The sequence below is a fragment of the Neophocaena asiaeorientalis genome, unplaced genomic scaffold (assembly GCF_003031525.2).
Source record: "Neophocaena asiaeorientalis asiaeorientalis breed wild unplaced genomic scaffold, Neophocaena_asiaeorientalis_V1.1 scaffold198, whole genome shotgun sequence".
In the NCBI taxonomy this organism is placed as follows: Eukaryota; Metazoa; Chordata; class Mammalia; order Artiodactyla; family Phocoenidae; genus Neophocaena; species Neophocaena asiaeorientalis.
Genome location: NW_020175221.1, coordinates 1,236,424 through 1,246,500, shown reverse-complemented (window position 1 = coordinate 1,246,500; position 10,077 = coordinate 1,236,424).

Sequence of the window (10,077 nt, the reverse complement as noted above, 5' to 3'; positions counted from 1 at the left end):
GATCCCACAAGCCATGTGGCACAGCCAAAAAAAGAAATTATCATACTAAGTGAAGTAAGTCAGACAGAGAAAGACAAATATTATATGATATCACTTATATGTGGAATCTAAAAACCAATACAAATTAACTTATTTACAGACTCACAGACATAGAAAAAACTTATGGTTACCACAGGGGAAGGTAGGGGGAGGATAAATTAGGTGTATGGGATTAACAGAAACACATCACTATATATAAAATAGGTAAACAACAAGGATTTACTGTATAGCACAACAAACTATATTCAGTGTCTTGTAATAAGCTATGATGGAAAAGAATCTGAAAAAGAATATATATGTATGTATAACGGAATCACTTTGCTGTATACCTGAAACTAGCACAATGTTGTAAATCACCTATAGTTCAGTTAACAAGAAAAGAAAAATTCTTGGTGTAAAACTAAAATGTCACTACGGTTTAAAAAAAAAAGATACATTTCTTTTAACCTTACATGCTCTTTTGGGTTTAATTAAGAGCCATTTCTTAACTAAATTAAAATTAAATAAAACTTTTTTTCCTCCTACCCCTCATACCTTTCCTTCTTAATCTATGCAGTTGCATCCTTATCTCTCCATTTTCTAAATGTTGGTGTTCTTCAGGACTTGGTCCTAGCCCTGCAGTACTTCTTGCACAGTATTCTCTCTGGGTGAACTAAATGCTTCTCTTCACTTCCGGCTAGTTGAAGACACATACTATTTGTATGTCTAATGTATTACTAATTATCTCCACTTGGATAGCTCATAAATACCTCAAATACAGCATGTCCAAAATTGAACCCATTACCCATTCCCCAAATCTATTTCTTCAGTATCTCTCATTACTTTCATTCACCCTGTTACCCCAATTAGAAACCTAGATGTCTTCCTTGACTCCTTGTTCTGTCTTGACCTCGTTTCCTATCATCAGGTTCTCTTCACTGCTCAAGTACCTCTTCAGTCCTTACATTTTTCCATCCCTCTACTATACTTTGGTCAGGCTAGCATTATGTCTCATCTGTACTGCTGCAATAAATTCCTAATAAATTCTTAAGGTCTCTCTACCTTTGGTTGGTTACTCTTTCAGAATAACCTTTCAAACATGATCACCTGCTTAAAACTTTCTGATAACTTCCTTTACCTCTCTTACCCTTTGGATAAAAAAACCCAGCTCTGTAACATAGGTTACTGTAGACCCTCAACAATCTGACTTTCCTCTCCAGTCTCATTTCTTGCCACTTACCTGAGGCACTCCAGACACTGAGCTCTTAGAACTTGTACCTAACCTGTCTAACTGCTGTTGCACTTTTTTGTGTCTGTTAAACACTTCATCCTTCTTTGATTCCTAGACCAGAATGGGTCCCCTGCTTTCTGTTCTCTGCGTCCCCTCTATTTACTCTGTCAGAACACTCATGGGACAGTATTATGTGTTTAATTGTCTCTGGTCAGACTCAAGTTTCATCATATCCCCAGTGCCTAGCAGAGGATCTCTACACCCTTAATACATTATCTGTTTGCTGAACCAGTGATTAAATGAATATCTAGCTGTGCTGTTCTTTCACTACTCTGTCTATTCAAATTTTGACATTCTGGTAAAAATTGATTTGTGTTCATCCTCCAGGCATCAAGAGTATGACATAACAAAGTATGTGTCATTGCTTTTAACATATACTTTCTTTTTAAAATTTAATTACCTGTTTTGAATAGCAACGTGTGTAAATGTGTACCTTTTCCCTACAGACGGCATATTGTACACACTGGTGCTTCTTAATTTCATTTTCACTTAATAACAACAATATCTTGGAGAACCTTTGAGTACATAAATAACAGTCTCATTCTTTTTCTTTTTTTAATTTTTATTTTATATTGGGAGTAGAGTTGATTAACAATATTGTGTTAGTTTCAGGTGTACAGCAGAGTGTTTCAGTTATACATGTACATGTATTATTCTTTTTCAAATTCTTTCCCCATTTAGGTTATTACAGAATATTAAACAGAGTTCCTTGTACTATACAGTAGGTCCTTGTTGGTTATCTGTTTTAAGTATAGCAGTGTGTACATATCAGTCCCAAACTCCCAATCTGTCCCAACCCCCCTTCCTCCCTGGTAACCGTAAATTCGCTCTCTAAGTCTGTGAGTTTATTTCTGTTTTGTAAATAAGTTCATTTCTATCATTTTTTTAGATTCTGCATATAAACGATATCATATGATATTTGTCTTTATCTGACTTACTTCACTTATTCTTTTTCATAGCTGCATTTTATTAGTGATTATATATGCCACAATTAAGATTATGTCCATTCTGTAGCTACTGTACAGCTAGTACTGTACTGAATAATCTTGAGCTTATGTCATTTTTTACATACATGACTACATCTGTAGGATAAAGTCCTAGAAGGAGAATTGCTGGGTCAGAGAATTGTACATTTTAAATTTTGATAGATCTTGCCAGTTTGCTTCCATAGAGAGTGTGTGAATTTACCGTCCTATCTGCAGAAGTGCCTGTTTCCTCATACACTTGTCCATACAGTATACAAACATACGTTTTTGAGGTTTGTTAGCTTGGATTATGAAGTTCATACTGTGCCTATAGAATTTTTTTTTTGTTGTTCTGAAGCTAAATGGCCCTTAAAAGATAACAGGTTTGGGGTTCCCTGGTGGCACAGTGGTTAAGAATCTGACTGCCGGGCTTCCCTGGTGGCGCAGTGGTTGAGAGTCCGCCTGCAGATGCAGGGGACACGGGTTCGTGCTCCGGTCTGGGAGGATCCCACATGCTGCGGAGCAGCTAGGCCCGTGAGCCATGGCCGCTGAGCCTGCGCGTCCAGAGCCTGTGCTCCGCAACGGGAGAGGCCACAACAGTGAGAGGCCCGCGTACCGCAAAAAAAAATTAAAAAATCAGCCTGCCAATGCAGGGGACACGGGTTCGAGCCCTGGTCCGGGAAGATCCTATGTGATGCGGGGCAACTAAGCCCCTGCACCACAGCTACTGAGCCTGCGCTCTAGGGCCCACATGCTGCAACTACTGAAGCCCTCGTGCCTAAAGCCCGTGCTCCGCAACAAAGAGAAGCCACCACATTGAGAAGCCCGCGCACTGCAGCGAAGAGGAGCCCCAGCTCGCCGCTACTAGAGAAAGCCTGCATGCAGCAAAGAAGACCCAACGCAGCCAAAAATAAATAAGTAAATTTATTTAAAAAAAAAAGATAACAGGTTTAATTTTTAAAGTGTTTATGAGGTCTGGACATATAATGAAAAACATTCAAGTTCTAGTGTGTGATTATGAGAAGAAAGTGATTTTTTTAATTAAAAAATTTGAAAAATGGACATTATAGTTTTTAACCTAATAAACTTGAACAGCCTTACTGAATAATAGTTTAGATTGGGAGCTTTGAGACTCTGAATACAGTTAAATAGTTTATGCTAATGAAGTACTTGCCTGTATTTCTATCAGTTTGTACTTAGTTAACTCCCTTAAGTAAATTGTCTCGCTGTTGAGGGCAGAATCAATAAACTTAATCTCTATAGAGACGGAAAGAAGATTAGTGATTGCTTATGATTGTTAGTGATTATTGGAGGAAGGGGAGGGTAATAGCTCAAGGATAACAGGGTGTCTTTTTGAGGTGATTAAAATGTTATAAAATTGACTATGGTAGTGTTGTAAATATCTGAATATGCTAAAAACATTAAATTGTATGCTTTAAGTGATTAATTGTATGTTATGTGAATTATACCTCAATAAAGTTTTTTTTTTAAAACCTTTTCTTAGGTCAAAATGATGAATTGTTACTTAAATTTGCATTATTACTGGTAAAGGTGAAGTTGTTTGTTTGTTTTTTTTTTTTGCAAATTGTAATCTCCTATTTCTAAAATGGTTTTCTTGGGCTTGATTATATGAGTTCTCTTCTTTTTGAACTATTCTTCTCAATCTCCTAAATTCATGCTCCTATCAACTTCTTAAATGTTTATGTTTCCCAGAGTTCTGTCATTGATCATCTCCTATTTCCCTGTGTTCTTTTTAGTTAGTTACCTACTTTTGCAAAAAATTGAGGTGTAATTCACATATCATAAAATTCACCCTTTTTAGGCAACAAAACAAAAGTAAACAAGTGGGACTACATCAAACTAAAAACCTTCTGCACAGCAAAAGAAACCATCAACAAAATGAAATGACAACCTACGGAATGGGAGAAAATATTTACAAACCATATATCTGATAAGGATTTAATATCCAAAATATTTAAAGAATTTAATAGCAAAAAAGAAATCTGTTTAAAAAATGAGCCAAGGATTTGAACAGACGTTTTCCTAAAGAAGACATCTATATAGATGGCCAACAGGTACGTGAAAAGATGTTCAGTATCACTAATTATTAGGGAAATGCAAATCAAAACTACAGTGAGATATCACCTCACCTGTTAGCATGACAGTTATCAAAAAGTCAAGAAATAAGTGTTGGTGAGGATGTAGAGAAAAGGAAACCCTCGTGTACTGTTGGTGGGAATGTAAATTGGTGTGGCCACTATGAAAACAGTATGGAGGTTCCTTAAAAAATTAAAAATAAAACTACCATATGATCTAGCAATTCTACTTCTGTGTCTTTGTCTGAAGGAAACAAAATTCTATCTCGAAAAAAATATCTGTATCCCTATGTTCATTGCAACATTTTACAATAGCCAAGGCATGGAATCAACTAAAGTGTCCATCAGTGGTTGGATGGATAAAGAAGATACAAGGTGTGTGTGTGTATATATACATAATGCACAATGGAATATTACTCCACCATAAAAAAAGAATGAAGTCTTGCCTTTTGCAACAACATGGATGGACCTTGAGGGCGCTATGCAAAGTGAAATAAGACAGTGAAAGACAAATACCATATGACTCACTTATATGTGAAATCTAAAAACAAAACAAAGCAAAAAACCAAACTCGGGTGCCTAAAACAGATTGTTAGTTGCTAGAAGTGGGAGGTGGTGGAGTATGAGGGGGTAGGTGAAATGGGAGAAGGGGATCAAAAGGTACAAACTTACAGTTATTCAATAAATGTCATAGGATATAATGTACAGCATGGTGACTATAGTTAATAATACTGTATTGTATATTTGAAAGTTGCTAAGACTGTAGATTTAAAAGTTCTCATCACAAGAAAAAAAATTTGTAGCTGTGTGTGGTGGTGGATGTCAACTTATTGTGGTGATCATATCACAATACGTACAGATCATTATGTTGTACACCTGAAACTAATATAGTGTTATATATCAATTATATCTCTGTAAAGAAAAAGAAAAAAATAAAATTCCAGATGAGGGGAAAAAATTCGCCTTTTTAAAGGGTACAATTCAGTGATTTTAAGTATATTCCCAAAGTTGTGTGACTATTATCACTGATCTCAGAACACTTGCATTGCTCCAAAAAGAAACCCATACCCATTAGCAGTCACTCTGCATTCCTCCTTCACTCCAGCCCCTAACATCTACTAATCAACTTTGCCTGTTCTGGACATTACATATAGGTGGAACCATACGATACGTTACCTTTAATGTCTAACTTCTTTCACTTAGCATAGTCTGTGCTCAGAGTTTATCCATGTTGTAGCATGTTTCAGTATTTTATTCTTTTCTGTGCCTGAATAACAATCCATTTTACTTATTCATTCATCAGTTGATATTTGAGTCGTTTACAGTTTTTTTGCTATTGTGAGTAGCATTCACCTACAAATTTTTGTGTGGACATATGTTTTTTAGTTTCCTTGGGTGTATATATATATACCTAGGAGTGGAATTGCTGGGTCATGTAACTCTATGTTTAACATTTTGAGGAACTGTCATACTGTTTTCCATGGCTACACCATTTTACGCTCTAACCAATAATATGTGAGGGTTCCAGTTTCTCCACATCCTTGTCAAAACTTGTTACTGTCTTTTATTATAGCTATTCCCATGGGTGTGAATGTGCTTACTAGCCATTTGTATATCTTCTTTAGAGAAACGTCTCTTCAAATTCTTTGCCCATTTAAAAAATTAGGTTATTTATCTTTTTATTGTTGAGCTGTAAAAATTCTTTAAATATTCTGGAAACTGTTTTATGTGCATTGCAGATATTTTCACCCATTGCATGGGTTGTCTTTTCTCTTTCTTGATTAGTATCCTTTGAAGCACAACAGTTTTTAATTTTGATGAAGTCCAATTTATCTTTCTTTTCGTTTGTTGCTCTGCTTTTGTTATATCTAAGAAACCATTGCCTAATTCAAAATGTGATCTACTTTTATGTCCTTTTACTTCTGTAGTCCTTTCCATGACCTATATCACCTAAAATATTTACATATGTTCTTCCTTGATCCTAACACCCATTCTTTACCTTTGAACATAGAGAGCAGATTATTTTAGCATTGTTAGCAAGTATACTGCAGTTTTTTGATAACAGGATTAATAAGGCTTTGGGATGTATTGGAATCCTAGTTGTGAAGTCATCTGTCTTTGTTACAAGAGTTGAAGGATTCCTATTATATGTGTAGGTGTGCATATGTAGTATATGTCTGGGATTTAGAGGAACCATAGTAAGACAGCACAAAATCAAGCATAGAGAGCTACGTGGGAAGTAGAGTTTAAACTTGAATTATGGTAAAGATGATTTATTTTGGTTTGGTTTCTTTCATGGTCATATCCTCAATATTATTTTAAAACAGATCAATGGCATGTAGTTCAGTTTATTAAGAACCCTTCCAGCTATACTAAATTGTCTGGGAAAAGAGGAAAATAAATTCATAAGAAGGTATTTCTTCTTAAAAAGAGAATGTAAAAACCCCGTAAAATTACATCTGCATACATACTGAAAAACATGGATGAATTGATATGATATCTGGGATTTGCTTCAAAGTAATACAGTCGTGGTGGGAGGAATGGCAATAAGATTGGCCATGTGTTAAAATTAATGAAACTAAATGAAGAGTATTTGGTATTTATAGTATGTTTGTAATTTTCGTAATAGATTTAAAATTTTTAAATAAAAACTTTTTTAAATGCCCCCTCAAACCTAATCTTTCTCTTTAGTTTCAGATCCACCTTCTAGATATTACCACATGGATTTCCTGCTGGTATTTATAATTAAACTCATCAAAATGGAATCCATTGCCTTTATCTCCAGATTTCTATATTTTCTGTGTTCCTTATATTGGTTAATGGAAGCACCATATACCTGGTTTCCCAAGATAGAAACTTCAGACATTGCCAACTTCCCTAATTCCTTGAAGATTTTTGCTCCTGACTCACTGTTATTCTCTCCTACCCTATTCCTATCATATTTTTTGGTAATTGCATCATTCATATATAGATGATTTTCTAGTACCCTCTCCTCTCAGTTCTTTGAACTGCTTTCCTCCCTCCCTCCTTCACTCCCTCTCTCCTTCACTCCCTCTCTCCTTCACTCCCTCCCTCCTTCACTCCCTCCCCCTTCCCCCCCCTTCCTTCCTTCCAGTGATCTTACCCTTGGCCTTAATTAGCTCACTATATTCCTGACATCTTCATAATCTCAGTTTCAAGCATCCCAGTTTTCAGTCACCATTCTGTCTTTCCAGCAAATTCCCTCTAGTATCCTGACTCCACTAATCTTTTAACTCCACCAGGATTTATAATCCTACTACTTTTTATTGTTCCTGTCTTTCCCTCATGAACTCACTTTCTAATAAACCCTCCCTTTATATGTGTAACTTGAACTCCCTTGCCACCTCTCTTGATCGGCAAAACCTCAGATCACTCCCTTCTACATGTTTTAAAACTCATTTCCCTTTCTAGGTTGTCTGAAAATGACTGGAGGGAAAAAATCATAATTATGCTTACTGGTCACAATTTAAATTCATGGCTACTTTCCTTGAATGAGCAATCGTATCTCTAGCCCATTCATTCTTTCCTAGCTGACTTTTGTCATAAAATCCTTAGTGTTTATTTACTCACCCACACTCTCAGCAGATGACCTTGCTTCCCTTTTCCCCACTGAGAAATATAAGCAATCAGAAAAGAACTTTTACAAATTTTCTGTATCTAACCAAGTACCAGTATCTGCACCTGTAAATCTGCCTGCCTTACTTTGCCATGGAGAAACTTTTTCTGTTCCCATTTTAGGCCAATTTCCTTTACTTGTTCACTAGATCCTATGCCTTTTCACCTGTCCAAAATTACTACTTCATCAGTTCTCTCTTTGTGCTGTATCAATATTTTCTTTTTTACTGAATTATTTCCATCGGCATATTGGAATGTTATTTCTCTCATCTGAAAAAGTGATAACTCTTAATCGCACTTTCACTTTTAGACATTGCTTTTATTATACTTGATCTGTTAACAGCATTTGACACAGTTGATTCATTCTCTCTTCCTTGAAATACCTTCTTCATTTGACTTTTAGGACTTTACTCTTTGGATTTTTCTTATTTTTCTCTGGCAAGTTCTTGATCTTCTTTGCTGGTATCTCATTAACTCCCTGACTCTATACATTGAAGACCAGGATGTCTACCCTCATTCTCTTGGTGATCACATCCACTCTCCTTGCCTTAAGTACTGTCTATATCAGTGTTTTTTCAAACCTTTTTTCATTATTGCCCTTCTCCAAAGAGCTGTTTTAAATTTTTTCCCCTAATCACACTGTCCCATGAAACTTTGATACTACATATACTCTGTATTTGTTTATGTGTTATGTGCTTCTATGACTCTACTTTTCTTTGTATACCTTTTGCTCTAGCCACACTGAATTTGCTATTTCACATTTTACCTTAGTGGTAAAAGGGTTTAAAGGAGTGATTATCTGTTCTCTTAATCCACATTGGCCAGGCATTAAAAGTAGAAATTTCCCTGGGTTAGAGCCACTACCATCATAGGTTTCCATAGTAGAGTGGAGACTGGTTGTGATGACAGATTCCTGGGAGAAGTAGTGACATTGCAATCATGGACTGAGATTTTGGCACAGGACGGGGAATGTGCCCTGTTTATCTTTGTATTCTTACTTCCTGATTATGTCCTCTACTATTTGAAAGAGGACATATTAGTCTGCATAGGCTGCTATAACAAATAATGTTATAATGCTTTATAATGTTATAATGTTAAATAATGTTATAATGTTTTTGGCAGCTTTCTGAGTTATGTTTAACTTTTGTTAATAAATATATGCACAGATCTACATTACCTGGGTTACTGCTGTTGGAAACGGTTGAAAAACATTCCAAAATACCCCTAGCTCTTGTTAGGATGTATTTAAGCATAACAGAAGATGATATGTACATGTAGATATAAAAAGTTCACAGAAAAATGCAGCTATATTGGTATGGAATTCCCTTTTGAGTAAATAGGAATTTAAGCCAGAGAGCAATTAGATAGCATTGCTCAATGTATGCAGCAGGTAGGTATCTGAAAAGTAGTTCTTCAAAACATTGGATTAGTGCTTGCTTCGGGAGCATGTATCCTAAAAGACTTTGGACTGTCAGCAGCATGTTATTTTAACACCACCACTATAAAACTTTGCAAATCTTTTATCGTTAAACAAATGAATAAAGGTGTATTTGGGATATTCTGTCACCTAGGAGAATGATCTTTTAATTAAAATGTATTGAGATTTATTTAGTTATTAAACTTTAGTTAATAAACTTAATGAAGTTTTTTTAAGTGCTGTTTTCTAATGTTGGTTGGTTTGTTTACATTTTCACTAGTTCAGCTAGAACCCTAATCAGATAACTTATGATTTTAGAAATTCAGTTTTTATGTTTTCTTTACTAGTGGTTTTGAACACTTTTTAAATCCTCTCTTCCCCCAACCCCAAATATGCATAATAATATCAGGAAACTACAGTGATTTAATACTTTTTAATGGGATCATGGCCCCTTTGTGACATTTTTTTATTATCCGTGTAGGTAAATAAGGATGGAAGTTTTCTTAAAAGCTGCATGATGGGCCCTTCTAAATGATAATTTTACCCAAATTGTTAGCGTGCAGTGTGGTTCAATCATTGCTGTAAAAACCCAACAAGATCTGAAGTTCCCTGTCGGCCCAGAGAAACTGGGCAGTATTGAATTTTCACATCCTT